Here is an 18,240-nt window from a genome sequence, read left to right as displayed (position 1 = left end):
TGAATGGATACAAAAACAAGACCCATATATATATGCTGTGTACAAGAGACCCACTTTAGAGCTAGGGACACGTACAGACTGAAAGTGAAGGGATGGAAAAAGATATTCCATGCAAATGGAAATCAAAAGAAAGCTGGAGTAGCAATTCTCATATCAGACAAAATAGACTTTAAAACAAAGACTATTACAAGAGACAAAAAAGGACACTTCATAATGATCAAGGTATCAATCCAAGAAGATATAACAATTGTAAAGACTTATGCACCCAACATAGGAGCACCTCAATACATAAGCAAATGCTAAAAGCCATAAAAGGAGAAATCGACAGTAACACAATCATAGTAGGGGACTTTAACACCCCACTTTCACCAATGGACAGATCATCCCAAATGAAAATAAATGAGGAAACACAAGCTTTAAATGATACATTAAACCAGATGGACTTAATTGATATTTATAGGACATTCCATCCAAAAATGACAGAATACACTTTCTTCTCAATTGCTCATGGAACATTCTCCAGGATAGATCATATATTGGGTCACAAATCAAGCCTCAGTAAAATTAAGAATACTGAATATGTATCAAGTATCTTTTCCGACCACAATGCTATGAGACTAGATATCAATTACAGGAAAGAAAGTGTAAAAAATACAAACACATGGAGGCTAAACAATACATTACTAAATAACCAAGAGATCACTGAAGAAATCAAAGAGGAAATCAAAAAATACCTAGAAACAAATGACAATGTAAACATGATGACCCTAGACATAGGGGATGAAGCCAAAGCAGTTCTGAGAGGGAAGTTTACAGGAATACAATCCTACCTCAAGAAACAGGAAAAATCTCGAATAAACAACCTAATCTTACACCTAAAGCAATTAGAAAAAGAACCAAAGAACCCAAAGTTAGCAGAAGGAAAGAATTCATAATGAGCAGATCAGAAATAAATGAAAAAAGAAATGAAGGAAACAATACAAAGACCAATAAAACTAAAAGATGGTTCTTTGAGAAGATAAACAAAATTGATAAACCATTAGCCAGACTGATCAAGAAAAAAAGGAGTAAGACTCAAATCAACAGAATTAGAAATGAAAAAGAGGTAGGAACTGAAACTACAGAAATACAAAGGATCATGAGAGATTACTACAAGCAACTATATGCTAGTAAAATGGAAAACCTGAAAGAAATGGACAAATTTTTAGAAAAGCAAATCCTTCTGAGACTGTACCAGGAAGAAATAGAAAATATAAACAGACCAATTGCAAACAGTGAAATTGAAACTGTGATTTAACATCTTCCTACAAACAAAACTCCAGGACCAGATGGCTTCACAGACGAATTCTATCAAACATTTAGAGAAGAGCTTACACCTATCATTCTCAAACACCTCCAAAATATAGCAGAGGGAGGAACACTCCGAATCTCATTCTACAAGGCCACCATCACCCTAATACCAAAGCCAGACAAAGATACTACAAAAAAAAGAAAACTACAGGCCAATATCACTGATGAACATAGATGCAAAAATCCTCAACGAAATACTAGCAAACAGAATCCAACAGCACATTAAAAGTCTTATACGCTATGATCAAGTGGGGTTTGCCCCAGGAATGCAGGGATTCTTCAATATATGCAAATCAATCAATGTGGTACATTATATTAACAAATTGAAGAAGAAAAACCATACAATAATCTCAAGAGATGCAGAAAACACTTTTGACAAAATTCAACACTGTTTATGATAAAAACTCTCCAGAAAGTAGGCATAGAGAGAACTTACCTCAACATAATAAGGGCCATATATGACAGACCCACAGCCAACATCATTTTCAATGGTGAAAAACTGAATGCATTTTCTCTAAGATCAGGAACAAGACAAGGTTGCCCACTCTCAACATTAATATTTGACATAGTGTTGGAAGTTTTAGCCACAGCCATCAGAGAAGAAAAAGGAATCCAAATTGGAAAAGAAGAAGTAAAAGTGCCAGTGTTTGCTGATGACATGATACTATATATAGAGAATCCTAAAGATGCTACCAGAAAACTACTAGAGCTAATCAATGAATTTGGTAATGTAGCAGGATACAAAATTAATGCAAGGAGATCTCTTGCTGTCCTATACAGTAATGAGGAAAAATCTGAAAAAGAAATTAAGGAAACACTCCCATTTACCATTGCAACAAAAAGAATAAAATACCTAGGAATAAACCTACCTAAGGAGACAAAAGTCCTGAATGCAGAAAGCTATAAGACACTGATGAAAGAAATCAAGGACAATACAAAGAGATGGAGAGATATACCATGTTCTTTGATTGGAAGAATTAACATTGTGAAAATAACTATACTACCCAAAGCAATCTACAGATTAATACAATCCCTATCAAACTACTAATGGCATTTTTCACAGAGCTAGAACAAAAAAAAATCACAATATGTATGGAAACACAAAAGACCCAGAATAGCCAAAGCAATCTTGAGAAACAAAAATGGAGCTGGACGAACAAGGCTCCCTCACTTCAGACTACACTACAAAGCTACAGTAATCAAGACAGTATGGTACTGGCACAGAAACAGAAATATAGATCAATGGAACAGGATAGAAAGCCCAGAGATAAACCCACGTACATATGGTCACCTTATCTTTGATAACGGAGGCAAGAATATACAAAGGAGAAAAGACAGCCTCTTCAATACATGGTGCTGGGAAAACTGGACATGTACATGTAAACAATGAAATTAGAATACTTCCTAACACCTAACTCAAAATGGATTAAAGAACTAAATGTAAGGCCAGACACTATAAGCCTCTTAGAGGATAACATCTGAAGAACATTCTTTGACATAAATCACAGCAAGATCCTTTTTGACCCACCTCCTAGAGAAATGGAAAAGAAAACAAAAATAAACAAATGGGACATAATGAAACTTAAAAGCTTTTGCACAGCAAAGGAAACCATAAGAAAGATGAAAAGACAACCCTCAGAATGGGAGAAAATATGTGCAAATGAAGCAACTGACAAAGGATTAATCTCCAAAATATACAAGCAGTTCATGTAGCTCAATATCAAGAAACAAACAACCCAATCAAAAAATGGGCAGAAGACCTAAACAGACATTTCTCCAAAGAAGATATACAGATTGCCAACAAATACATGGAAGGATGCTTAACATCACTAATCATTAGAGAAATGCAAATCAAAACTGCAATGAGGTATCATCTCACACCAGTCAGAATGGCCATAATCAAAAAATCTACAAACAATAAATGCTGGAGAGGGTGTGGAGAAAAGGGAACCCTCTTGCACTGTTGGTGGGAATGGAAATTGATACAGCCACTATGGAGAACAGTATGGAGCTTCCTTAAAAAACTAAATATAGAACTACCATATGACCCAGTAAACCCACTACTGGGCATAAACACTGAGAAAACCATAATTCAAAATGAATTATTTCAGGACTATTTACGATAGCCAGGACATGGAAGCAACCAAAGTGTTCATTGATAGACGAATGGATAAATAAGATGTGGCACATATATAGAGTGGAATATTACTCAGGCATAAAAGGATATGAAATTGAATTATTTGTAATGAGGTTGATGGACCTAGTCTGTCATATGGAGTGAAGTAAGTCAGAAAGAGAAAAACAAATACCATATGCTAACACACACACATATATATATATAGACTCTAAAAAAATAAAGAAATGGTTCTGATGAACCTAGAGGCAGAACAAGAATAAAGACACAGACATAGAGAATGGACTTGAGAACATGTGGAGGGGGAAGGGCAAGCTGCAAAAAAGTGAGATAGTAAGCATTGACATATATACTCTACCAAATGTAAAATAGATAGCTAGTGGGAAGCAGCTGCATAGCACAGGGAGATCATCTCGGTGCTTTGTGACCACCTAGAGGGGTGGGATTGGGAGGGTGGGAGGGAGATGCAAGAGGGTGGAGATATGGTGATATATGTATACATATAGTTGATTTTCTTTGTTATACAGCAGAAACTAACACAACACAGTAAAGTAATTATACTCCAATAAAGATGTTAAATAAAAAAAATATAAAGTTTTACATTAAGCAAAGAAAATACGTCTAATTGTATTATTGTGCATAATGGCTTAGCAATTCAAATGGAAACAAGTTTAAGGACTTACTGATAAAGCTACTTAAAAAAATCTAGCATTCTTTTAAAAAATTCTAATTACACTCATTTTGATTGATATTTCTGACCCAAATAATAATAATACTTCTTTCAAGGATGTCTCTATAGTGCTCAGCTGATAAGGCACATTGAAAAGAGGTCATGGATATAAATAGCACAGTTATTTAGCTTGGGAACTACTCCCAAATGAGGGGAAATAGATTCCAAATGACTGCCTAATAAAGAAAGCTCTTCTTCTGATAAAACTCTCAGTAGATCTATTAATGCAAATTCCAGTTACTGCTCAAGATCTCAATCATGTGGAAAACAATATTGCCAGCCCTTAGGTTGTTTATCACAAGGGTTATTAAATACTGAGATATGTTAGCAAATAATATATATGTGCATAAATATATATATTTATTTTCCGGTCACAATTTTGCTGTAAATCCTCAGGGTAGGTGTGGCAACTGAAAATTTCTTTCTGCTATACAGTAGACTGTCCTGTAAGAACTTCAGTAATATGGTTCTAATATTCTACCTTTATCCACCACTATCATCCTAATTTATTCCATGCTTCAATCAAAATGAATAACTCAATGTTCTTTGCATACTTTCTGTTGCCACCATCTTATTTATACTCAAAGTTATTTCTCTATCTGGAATCCATCCATTCACTGTTTATGAAATAGTTATTAAGATTCTATTTTTTTAAGAAACGTTTTCCAGAGATTCCTGATTTACCAGAACTTTAAATATGTCCCCAGAGAATGGTGAATTTCTGCTGTATTTTCAGTACACACATAATAAGTGCTGAATCATGTTAGTTGATGTCACAAAAGTGAATAGCTTCAAGACTTACTATAAAGCTACAGTAATCAAGACAGTGTGGTATCAGTAAAAGAACAGACAAATAAATCAGTTAAACAGAATAAATCACCCAGAAATAGACCCCATAAATATAGTTGACTGATCTTTGACAAAAGGGCAAAGGCAATACAATGGAGCAAAAATAGTCTTTTTAACAAACTGTGCTTGAACAGCTGGTCATCCACATACAAAAAAATGAATCTAGACACAGCTCTTACACCTGTCACAAAAATTAACTCAAAATGGAGTGTATACCTAAATGTAAAATAGAAAACTATAAAACTCCTGGAAGATAACATAGGAGAAAACCTAGATGAACTTGGGCATGGTGATGCTTTCTTTTTTTTTTTTTTATAACACCACCAAAGACACAATCTATGAAAGAAACAATTGATAAACTGGACTTTATTAAAATTAAAAATTTCTGCTCTGAGAAAGATATTGTCAAGAGAAGTAGAAGACAAGTCACAGACAGGGAGAAAATATTTGCAAAAATCTATCTGATAAAGGACTATTATCTACAATATTTAAGTAATTCAACAATAAGGAAACAAACAATCCAATTTAAAAATTAGCTTAAGAGGGCTTCCCAGGTGGCACAGTTGTTAAGAATCCGCCTGCCAATGCAGGGGACGTGAGTTTGAGCCCTGGTCCAGGAAGATCCCACATGCTGCGGAGCAAATCAGCCCGTGCGCCACAGCTACTGAGCCTGCGCTCTACAGCCCGTGAGCCACGACTACTGAGCTCACATGCCACAACTACTGAAGTCAGTATGCCTAGAGCCTATGCTCTGCAACAGGGGAGGCCACCGCAATGGGAGGCCTGCGCACTGCAATGAAGAGTGGCCCCTGCTCACCACAACCAGAGAAAAAGCCCATGTGCAGCAATGAAGACCCAACACGGCCAAAAAAACAAATAGAATAAAATAATAAAATAAATAAATAAATAAAAATTAGCCTAAGACCTTAATATATACCTCACAAAGAAGATATACAGATTGAAAATAAACATATGAAAAGATGGTCCACATTATATGTCATCAGGGAAATGCAAATTAAAACACAGTGAGGTACAACTACAAACCAATTAGAATGGCGAAAATCTAGAACACTGACTGTGTTGTTGGTGAGGATGTGGAGCAACAGGAACTCTGTCATTGCTGGTGGAAATAAAAGTGGTACACTCTCTTTGGAAGACAGTTTGGCTGTCTCTTACACAACTAAACAAACTCGTACAGTACAACCTATTCAGCAATCACACTTGCTTGGTAGTAACCTAAAGGAGTTGAAAACAAATATCCATGCAAAAATTTACACCTGGAAGCAAGCGAGATATCCTTCAGTAAGTGAATGAATAAACTAACTGGTATATTCAGACAATGGAATATTATTAAAGAAATGACTTATCAAACCATGACAAGACATGGAGGACTCTTAGATACACGTTACTAAGTGAAACAAGCCAATCCGTAAAGACTGCATACTATGTGATCTAAATATATGATATTCTGGAAAAGGCAAAACTATGGAGACAATAAAAAGATCAGCAGTTGCTGGGAGCTGGGAGAGATGAACAGGTGGAGCACAGAGGATTATTAGGGCAGTAAAATATTCTGTATGATACTATAATGATGGATATATGTCATTATACATTTGCCCAAATCCATATAATGTACAATACCAAAAGTGAATCTAAGGTAAACTGTGGACTTGCTGATTATGATATGTCAATGTAGGTTCATCCTTGGTCACTCAACATTCTAGTGAATGGTGTTGATAATGTAGAAGGCTATGCATGTGTAGGGCAGTGGTATATGGGAAATCTCTGTACATTCCTCTCAATTTTATTGTAAAGCTAAAACTAAAAGTCTTTTTTCCTTTTTAAGTGAATAGTGTGGTCTAATTAGAAAATCAAATGGAAATACTTCATTAAGAATTTGTTTTTTAAAGATAACCTAACCTCTATAAATCCTACTGCCTCAGATTATCTATGTAAATACTAGCTTTTGTCTCCCCAGATTATGGTTTTAGAAAACAGATTTCCCCCAACCCCTCTTCCACGAGTCAAACTTGTCACATGCTTCCAAGTCCATCTTCATGCCATATCTCTTCTGAAAGTGTCCCCAATCCTTCAGTAGGATGTCAACTTGGCCTCTTTTAGGACCCCACTAAAGCTTGTTTTCTACATCTCTTATACTGTATTCATTCATGTTCATACTTTCTCTAATATCATCCTGTCTAGATTGTTAAGTCATTTAACTTTGAAGGCAAGAACAATGCCTTAGTTATCATTTTAAATCCAGCAGGGGCTAGCACCTTGCTAGCACAGTAGACATGTAGAGAATTATGACTGAGTCAAATTGTATTATAAACATCTCTAGGAAGAGTTAGGTCAATATAAACAATGTGTGAATTACCCTTCTAGATCATAGTCATTGTACAGGCCTCCAAAACATTCAATCAATTCAGTTCAAGCCTACATAATTCCAAAATAAGAACATATTCAGGTGACCAGGTGATTTGCATGGATGATGAAATGGAAATACTTCCATTATTAAGTTGACAAAATTGACCACTTACTTCAGGGTTCCAACATTGACTCCTGTACATGTCTTGCCAGCCCAGGTAATGCTACCACCATTCCTTAACAGAATTATGGCATTAATATCCTTATGTTCTACTTTTTCCCACCCACCCCTCCCAAATCTAAACCCCACCCTATTCTTGAAGTGATTTTTATAAAGCAAATCTACTTGTGTCTCTCTTGTATTCAAAATTCTTCAATGTCTTCACCTTGCTTTTATGATTAAGAACAAAATCACTGAAATAGCTAAAACACTTATAGATTCTACCTCCTACCTACCTCTGTACATTTAGCTTGTCTTACTCTTCTCCATTCCTTAAGTTTCACCAAACTGATCTGACTCAGAGCCTTTATATATCCTAACTCTACCGCTTAGAAACCTCTCCACTCATTATTCTTTCTACCTGGTTAACTCCTACTCATATTTAGGTCTCAATTTAAAATCATCTCCTTGGGGTGCCTTCCAACTCCTAAACTATATCAGGTATCTCTATTATATGCTGTCATAACACCATGTAATTTTTCGTAGTCATTCTTATTGCAGTTTATAATTACAGATTTTGTGAGTGTTCGTTAATCACTGTCTTCCTAATTAGACTATAAACTCCATGAATGCAGGTGTCATTTGTACTTTGCTCACTACTTGGTGTGGCGTCTGACATATGGTAAGTGCTCAGGAAACATTTAAAAAAAATATAAACAGGTGAAAGTGGTTGGTCAAGTGTGGACTTCCTTAAGGTCATGCAGTCTTGAGACCATCCAGAGCAGCCTTCTGGAATAGAAAAGCCTGAACAATGCTAAATTTACCACCTATTTATTAGCTTTGTGACCTTAAACAAGCTTAAAAGGGCTTGTTTAAAAGAAATAACAAGCCCCAAATGGAGTCATTTGCCCCCATAACAGCAAACCAAGAATTAATTGCAGTTTCAACCTCTCCCAGGAATGTAAACAATCTTAAATTTCCTGGTCAGCAATGTGTGGTAATTTGCATGATACTCTGTCATTCCCAACCCCACAAAAGAAGATGACCTGGCCTTAAACAATTCTTTCTCTTCTTTTTCTAAAAACTTCCTTGTCCCACCCTCTTTCGGCCTATAAAAACCCTCCATTTTGTACAACTCCTTGGAGAGCTCTTCTAGTTGCTAGATGTGATACTGCCTAATTCATGAATTGTTAAATAAAGCCAATTAGACCTTCAACTTTACTTGGTGAATTTTATTTTTTAAGTCTCATTTTCTTCTGTGAAAGGGAGATGATATCTATTTTACAAGGTTGCTGAAAAGATTAAATGACATAACTTTATACCACTTTAGTGGTCATTATAATTTTAATTAATATTAGCTGACTATGTAACATTTGTTTAATGCTGATTCCCAATGCTCAATTATAAGCACCTCAGAATATGAACTGTGCCTGTGATGGGATCCTAGTGGAGGTTATAGTTAAGGATGTATGAGTTGATGGAATTGAGATGAAAGTTTATTTTAAAAAATAGTGTATTTGAACAGGCTTTATGTAAGAAGGTTGTGTCTATTTTGTCTGATTGTATTGTGGGAATGGACATTGTATCTCACTGGGGAATGGTTCCCCTGGCTGGTATTATAAGACAGGGCATGTAAATTCACTCTTCAGGCAATGTTAATTGAGCATGCTAAAGGGATACAAGAGGTTTACCTAAACCCACACAGTATGAAATGGAAGCTGTGCCTGATATTTGAGGGCTAATAGAAGAAATAGTGGAAGCTTTTGCTCCTGGGGCGAATTAACTTGAGGTTAACTTGTGTACTTAGAAAGGGGGGCTTTATTAAACTCCTTGTACAGGCTTTTTGAAGGCATGATACATTGAACCCTGAAATTCTAGAACGTAAAAATATTTTGATTTCTATTTTAGTCGGAAAAGATTCTCACTGATATAAAGAGGCAAATTTTAAAAAATGTAATTGGATGGGTGGATCAGCCTTTTGACATGATTCAGGCAGCAACCCAGTTCTTTGGGGAATTAAAAGCAACAATCTTTATCTTGCAAACCTCTATAAAGTGGGAAATGTGAACACAGCCCACAATGACCTAAGACTGAGCCCAGTTAACCCAATTAGGTAGAGCCTGAAGCTGGGGGGGATGGGTGGGAAGAAGAGGGAAAGAGGCCTTTTTAAAAGTACAAACTGCTGGAAAAGCTCCCTCACCCAAAATCTAATTCATACTCTACATAATTAAGATTATTTGTCAAGGACAAATAAAAATCTTAAAAGTCTTTTCCACAAATAGTAAAAAGCCTTAGCCATCTGAGCTAATAAACTTAACTTATTCCAACTGTTACTTATAAACTAGTGAGGTTTATATTGTTATACCTGATTCATAACTAAAGTTTTAAAATGAAAGCTATGAAATCTCTGTTTATATCTATCTGTATATAAGTATATACATAAAAAATATGGTATTTTCTAGTTTTGGATATTATTACCAAAATTAATTCGTAAAAGAGTTCTATTTAAATTGGCTTAAAAGTAAGCACTTGTGAATTAAATATTTCTAAATCTTAAAAGTATAATATAAACTAACCCTAATGTTTTTCAAATTCACGTGATCTAGCATTAAAAGCAAATTTAAAGTTATTGTTTTAATTAAAATAGGCATATCATTACAGTTATCAGCATTAAATTTAAAACTTTTCTTCCACCTAGGTTTACTATAAGTCAAATAAGTTCATGTTATCTCTGTTACAAAATTCGTCAGCAAGAAAAATAGCTTGGGATGATGGCTGACTTTGTCTAATGTATCATGAAGTTTCCATGGGTAATCTAAACAAAATTTTTGGGAACAAGTGATTTAGATAGATATAAATGGTGTAAGACCTTTTAGGTGAACTCTTTTTTTAAAAATTTTCATTGGTGTGTAGTTGATTTACAATGTTGTGTTAGTTTCAGGTGTACAGCAATGTGAATCAGTTATATCTATATACATATATCCACTCTTTTTTAGGTTCTTTTCCCATATAGGCCATTACAGAGTATTGAGTTCAGTTCCCTGTGTGATACTGTAGGTCCTTATTAGTTATCTATTTTATATATAGTAGTGTGTATATGTTGATCCCAATCCTCCAATTTATTCCTCCCCCTCCCTTACCCCTGGTAACAATGTTTGTTTTCTACATATGTAACTCTATTTCTGTTTTGTAGATAAGTTCATTTAAACCCTTTTTTTAGATTCCACATATAAGCAATATCATATGATGTGTGTCTTTCTCTGTCTGACTTACATCACTCAGTATGACAATCTCTAGGTCCATGTTGCTGCAAATGGCATTATTTCATTCTTTTTAATGGTTGAGTAATATTCCATGTTATATATGTACCACATCTTCCCTATCCATTCCTCTGTTGATGAACATTTAGGTTGCTTCCATGTCCTGATTATTGTAAACAGTGCTGCAATGAACATTGGGGTGCATATATCTTTTCAAATTATGGTTTTCTCTGGATATATGCCTGGGATTGGGATTGCTGGATCATATGGTAGTGAAGTTTTTAAAAATAATTATTTTTATGGTATGTCTAATTAATATTGTTTCTCCAAATATTTTTGTTAACTTGAAACATTCAAGTTGTGCTAAGTTAAATGCTGGAATTCATTGAATGTCTAGATCATTTTCCAAGAAAGTAAAATAATAAAACATTAATTGCTAAACAAGTCTCTTTACCTACTTTTGTCTTATTAAAGAAAAACTAAATATGTTTGGGTTTATTACAAACATGTCTTGTTCCACATTTTTTAAAAAAGAAATTATGCTATAAAGAAATGAATGTATGCTTCTAGAAATTATGAAATGTATTCATAAGTTTGCCAGTCAAGAAAGACTGGATACCAAACAGTTCACAATTGCTTATTCCTTAGCTTTCACTAGAAATTAAAGTTTCTAAGGGTTTAAAAAAAATCCTAATTAATATATGTAATTAAAACTACTAAAATTAATAAGAAAAACATCTTTGTATGCAAGGAAGTTTTAAAAAGAGATATAAGGAATGGAAATATATTTTGATAAGTAAAAAAGAAAATAATTTTGTCCTAAAGAGAGGTTTAAAAAGGAGTGGTGGGGGGGCTAGGACAAAAATCTAAACGTAATAAAAGAAGTTGTAGAACGTTTGTGGAAAAGGAACCCTAATAAAAGAGTTGTGTGTGTTGTTAGGATGGGTTCAGATTAGAACAAATTTAATTGAGTAAATTAATTTTAATATTAAAAGTAAGCTTGTACAAAACTAGAATTTAGTTTTCTCACTAAGAGAACAAAATTTTCTTGGAATATTGACCTGATTTTGATAACAGTATTATAGAGTTTATCTTTTAAGTAATCTGTTGTAAATTTTGCTATTTGCCTTTGAAAGCTTTTATTGCCACGCTGTTTAAGTAAAAAGGTATAGTTTCCTATGATCCTATTTGACCAAGTTTTAGTAACCTTTTGGTATCTGTGACAAATTTCCCCAAATAAAATTCTAAATGAAGTCCTTTTAAACTCTAGCTAACTTTATTTAAGAGGGCCTTTGAAATATCTCAGAGAGAGATAGTAAACTAATTAGGCTTATTTGGTATGCTAAATTATATGGGGAGCATTGTCAAATTAGTGATGATAAACCTTCTTAGGTTATATTGTATGGGTAAATGTTATTAATGTGCATGTTCTAAAAATTTTATGAAATTCTTAAAATATTGTATGTCACAGATATAACCAAATTTCTTTGTCAGTTGCACTGTAATCAGGTCTTTAACAATGCTATTTTAAGTCTTTTTTATTTATAGAAAATTGTTTTACTCTAATATTTTTATTAAAGTCCTTCAACATCAAGAATATTCTTAGGAAGAGATCAAGATGATGGAGTAAAAGGATGTGGAGTTTACTTCCTCCCACAAATGCATTAAAAATATATCTACATGTGGAACAGTTCTCACAGAATACCTACTGAAAGTTGGCAAAAGATCTCATACAACCAAAGCTGCAAGAAAGATCCCCACATAGCAGGATAGGATGGAAGAAAAAAAAAAAAAGAAGGAATTGGGACAGGACCTGTGCCCCTGGGAGAGAGCTGGGAAAGAGGAAAAATTCCCTCACCATGGAAACTTCCTTCACCAGCTGGGAGGTGTGCCAGGATAGATAGGGAGCTTCAGAGGCTCAAGAAGAGAGTGCAGGATTTGGCTTGTGTCAGTCAGGGTAGAGAAAGACTGGCACAGATGGTCCTTGTTGCTTCACTTCCCAGCCCAAGATGTGTGCCTGCTGGTGTGCACAGAGTCTTGGTGCTGGAACAGGGTTCAGCAGAGAGACTCAAGGAGAGGACTCAGTTTGGCTGCACAGACACAGCATGAAGGGCCTGAAATATGGTCTGGGCTACAACTGGGATTGCTTACAAAAGTGGTCCCCAACCTTTTTGGCATCAGTTTCGTGGAAGGCAATTTTTCCAGGGATGAGGAGGCGGCGGTGGTTCAGCCGGTAATGTGAGCGATGGTTCAGGCAGTAATGCAAGCGATGGGGAGTGATGGGGAGTGGCAGATGAAGCTTTGCTCACTCGCCCGCCACTCACCTCCTGCTGTGCAGCCTGGTTCTTAACAGGCCGCAGACCGGTACCAGTCCGCGGCCCGGGGGTTTGGGACCCCTGGCCTACAGGATGGAGATATGCCACAGGAGCCCCTTTATCATTGCATGAAAGGAGGGGCATTGGCACACCATAGCATTCTCATTGCTAGCATGCTCGCAGCATCCAGCCACTGTGAGTTTTGGGAGCCTGCAAGCACCTGTGGGTTGCACACACATGGATTCGGGGCTCAAGTCTGAGCCAATTTACCAGTGCTCCTACAGCAGATGTGGGGGTGTGTGTTTGACATGTTTTCCCACCAGCATCTTTGTCAGACTAGTGCCTGGGGGACATCTGAGTTGATTACTGGTGCTCCCACAGTGAAGGTGGGTCAAGGGCTGTGCCAACAAATGTGTACTTTGTGTACTTTGTGGGTGTGCACACCAGGTGGCAGGTGGCATCAGAGAGTAGCATGTACAGTAAGTCACCTATGTACGAATGAGTTACATCCCGAGAGTATGTTCCTAAGTCCAGTTTGTTTGTAAGTTCAACAAAGGTAGCCTAGGTACCCAACTAACACAATTGGCTGTATAGTACTGTACTGTAATAAGTTCATAATACTTTCACACAAATAATACATAAAAAACAAACACAAGAAATAAAGAAAACATTTTTAATCTTACAGTACAGTACCTTGAAAAATACAGTAGTACTGTACAACAGCTGGCATTCAGGGGCTGGCATCGAATGAACAGGCAAGAAGAGTTACTGATTGGAGGAGGGAAAGGAGGTGGGAAATGGTAGAGCTGAAGGATTGTCAGCAATAGGAGATGGAGGGCAAGCTGCAATTCACTCACGCCGGACACAGGTTCTGGTTCCTCGCTGGACTCAATTCTATCTACCCACTTGAAAAAATGATCCACTGATGTCTGGGTAGTAGCTTTTTTTTTCTCATCATAGATGACACGGTAGCACTGGATTGCATTCTGAACAGCTGCTGCAATCTTCGTGTGCCATTCTACATTTGGGTTCTGTGCCTCAAAAACTAACAGTGTCTCCTCAAACAAAGAAAATCCCCTTGGCACTTCCTCCTTCGTGAATCTCTTTGGTTCTTCAGTTACTTCTTTTTCCTCTTGTCTATCTTCGTCCTTTCTCTGGGCCTCCAATTCCATCAGATCTTCATTAGTAAGCTCCTTGTGTTGCACAGCAAGGAGTTCAGTGAAGTCGTTCTCTTGCAGCTCTAGCTCCAGCTTCTTGATGAGGGTTACTAAGTTGCTGAAGACCTCTTTGGACTCCTTATACACCTTCTCAAATCTATGAAAATCGTGAACAAACTGGGGCAAAGGTTCTTCCAAATTCCATTCATGGTGACGGCAGTAACCTCATGCTAAGCAAAGCCAATGTTTTTTATGGCCTTGTAGATGTTATAGTCCTTCCAAAACTGTCGCAAGATTGTTTTTGACTCATCACTCGCCTTTATTGCCTGATGAAAAGAGTGATGTAAATAATATTTCTTGAAAGTCGCTATAACTCCCTGGTCCAGAAGTTGGATGAGCAACGTAGTGTTCGGTGGCAGATGCACTACACTGACACTGGGATGAAAGTCACCCATGAATGTGGGGTGGCCCAGAGCATTGTCGAGTGGAAAATAAAATGTTGAATGTGACATCCTTCTCTAAGCAATATTTCTCTACCTCCGGGATAAAGTGGTGGAAAAGCCAGTCCTGGAAAATGTAACCTGTGTAACCCAGGCTTTAGGGTTACTCGTCCATACAACAGGAAGAGAGCCCTTGGCTATGTTTTTATGGGCTTTTGGATTCTCTAAATGATAAACTAAAAGAGGCTTCAGCTTCTTATTGCTGGAAGCATTGCCACCAAACAAGAGTTAACCTATTCTTTGCTGGCATTTTTTCCTCCTTACTGATGTAACTTCAGTCTGGCATCCTCTTCCAGTACAGTCCTGTCTTATCCACATTTAAAATGTGCTCCGGTAAATATGTGCCTTCATCAATAATTTCCTGAAATCTTTCAGGAAATTTCCCGGGCAGCTATTGTATCTGCACTCACTGTCTCACCACTTACTTTTACATTGTGAAGATTGGCTCTAGTCTTGAATGATGAAATCAGCCATGGCTGGCATTAAAAGATGCGCCTTCTGATTCTTCTTTGTGTATCTTCTTCAAGTTTTCATAAAGCCTTTTAGCTTTCTCTTGAATCAGCATTAAGCAGAGTGGGACTTGACACTAATACTGATCTTGCATGCACATACTGAGAAGTTTCTCCATCTCGTTCATTACTTTTCCACACTTCTTCAATATAATTGTTGACATCATTGGCACAGCAGACTTCACATGTTCCATGATCTTGTCCTTGTTCTTTTGAATCATGCCAGTGGTTCAATGATTCATGTTATAAGAATGAGCGACGCCTACTGTCTTTTTGCCTCACTCCACTCTCTTAATTATTTCCATCGTTATAACTTGGTGCTTCTTAGCAGTACTAGCTACATCACCGCTGCTTTTATGCTTGCTTCTGGACATCCTGGGCTTGAAATAAAGATACTGTACTACTGTACTCTATACAGTACTGAACAGTAAAGTACACAGAAGTACAACCATGTGTAGAGGATGCATGCACATGACAACGTGTGCCAGACACATGAACTAACTTAAGTGATTGGACCTGCGAATGTGTGTTTGCATCTTTGAAAGTTCTCAACTTGAAGGTTCATATGTAGGAGACTTACCATACCAGTGAACAGCTCCTAGGGATGAATACACAGTAGAATACACATGGAGACTAAACAACATGCTACTAATATACCAATGGGTCAACAATGAGATCAAAGAGGAGATCAGAAAATGCCTCAAGACAAATGACAATGAAAACACAACCATACAAAATCTATGTAATATATCAAATCAATCCTAAGAGGGAAGGTCATAGCAATGCAGAACTTCCTCAAAAAACAACCTGACCTACCACCTAAAGGATTATGAGAAGAACAAACAACATGTAAATTCAGCAGAAAGAAGGAAATAATAAAGTCCAGTGAGGAAATAAAATAGAGATAGAGATAAAAAACAGAAAAAATCAATTAAAAAGGGATCTGGAATATAGAATAACAGAAATACACAAAAATAAACTCAAATATGGGTTAAGACCTAAATGTAAGGTCAGACACTATAAAACTCTTAGAGGAAAACATTGGCAGAATGCCCTTTGACATAAATTGCTGCAAGATCTTTTTTGATCCACCTCCTAGAGTAATGAAAATAAAAACAAAAATAATCAAATGGTATGTAATTAAAGTTAAAAGCTTTTGCACAGCAAAGGAAACCATAAACAAAATGAAAAGGCAGCACTCAGAATGGGAGAAAATATTTGCAAATGAAGCCACTGACAATTGATTAATCTCCAAAATATACAAACAGCTCATGCAGCTCAATATCAAAAAAACAAACAACCCAATCAAAAAATGGGTAGAAGACCTAAATAGACATTTCTCCAAAGAAGACATACAGATGGCCAATAAACACGTGAAAAGATGCTCAACATCACTAATTATTAGAGAAATGCAAATCAAAACTGCAATGAGGTATCACCTCACACAGGTCAGAATGGCCACCATTAAAAAATCTACAAACAATAAGTGCTGGAGAGGGTGTGGAGAAAAGGGGACCCTCTTGCACTGTTGGTGGGAGTGTAAATTGGTACAGCCAGTATGGAGAACAGTATGGAGTTTCCTCAGAAAACTTAAAATAGAACTACCATATGATCCAGCAATCCCATTCCTGGGCATATACCCAGAGAAAACCATAATTGAAAAAGATATATACACCCCAATGTTCATTGTTGCACTATTTGCAATAGCCAGGACATGGAGCAACCTAAATGTCCATCAACAGAGGAGTGGATAAAGAAGATGTGGTACATATATACAATGGACTATTACTCAGCCATAAAAGGGAATGAAATAGTGCCATTTGCAGAGACATGAATGGACTTAGAGACTGTCATTCAGAGTGAAGTAAGTCAGAAAAAGCAAATATAGTATAATATTGCATATATGTGGAATCTAGAAAAATGGTACAGATGTACTTATTTTCAAAGCAGAAATATACACATAGATGTAGAGGACAAACTTATGGATACCAAGAGGGGAAGGGGGAGATGGGATGAATTGGGAGATTGGGATTGAAATATATACACTACTATGTATAAAATAGATAATTAATAACCTACTGTGTAGCACAGGGAACTCTATTCAGTGCTCTGTGGTGACCTAAATGGGAAGGAAATCTAAAAAAAGTGGATATATGTATATGTATAACTGATTCACTTTGCTGTACAGCAGAAACTAACACAACATTGTAAAGTAACTATACTCCAATAAAAATTAAAATAAAATAAAGAAAATCTAAGCAAACAAACAAAAAAGTGATCTGGAAGATAGAATAACAGAAATCACCCAATCAGAACAGCAGACAGAAGGACAAGTGAAAAAAATGAAAGCAACATACAAGACCTATACAAAGCTTGCCAATCTAGGTATTGGGAAAATGGAATAAAAAATGACCCAAAGTCATTCTATGAAGCAACCATCTCCCTTATACCAAAATCAGACAAAGATACTACTAAAAAATAAAATTACAGGCCCATATATTTGATGAATATAGATGAAAAAGTCCTCAACAAAATATTAGCAAACCAAAGATAGTAACATATAAAAAGGATTATATACGATAATCAAGTGGATTCATTGCAGAATCACAAAGGTGGCTAAAAATATGCAAATCAATCAATGTGATACAGCATATCAAAAAAGACAAAAACCACATGATCATCTCAATAGATGCAGAAAAAGCATTTGATAAAATTCAACAACAGTTCATGATAAAAACTCTCACCAAAGTGTGTATAAAGGGAACATATCTCAGCATAATTAAAACCACGTATGACAAACCCACAGACAAAATAATACTCAACATTGAAAAGTTGGAAGCCTTCCTGCTAAATTCTGGAAAAAAAAAAGGATGACACTCTCACCACTTCCATTCAACATAGTAGTGGAA

General features: G+C 36.2%; 1 protein-coding gene across 2 annotated transcripts in view; it reads right to left on the bottom strand.

The window, feature by feature from the left end:
* Positions 1-18,240, bottom strand: part of GUCY1A2 (guanylate cyclase 1 soluble subunit alpha 2) — a 426,619-nt gene that overhangs the window by 170,723 nt on the left and 237,656 nt on the right. The gene's annotated exons all lie outside the window — the stretch shown is intronic.

This window comes from Lagenorhynchus albirostris, chromosome 9, assembly GCF_949774975.1.
Source record: "Lagenorhynchus albirostris chromosome 9, mLagAlb1.1, whole genome shotgun sequence".
In the NCBI taxonomy this organism is placed as follows: domain Eukaryota; kingdom Metazoa; phylum Chordata; class Mammalia; order Artiodactyla; family Delphinidae; genus Lagenorhynchus; species Lagenorhynchus albirostris.
The sequence above is the reverse complement of the archived record's forward strand: the minus strand, read 5'-3'. Positions and strand labels throughout refer to the sequence as shown.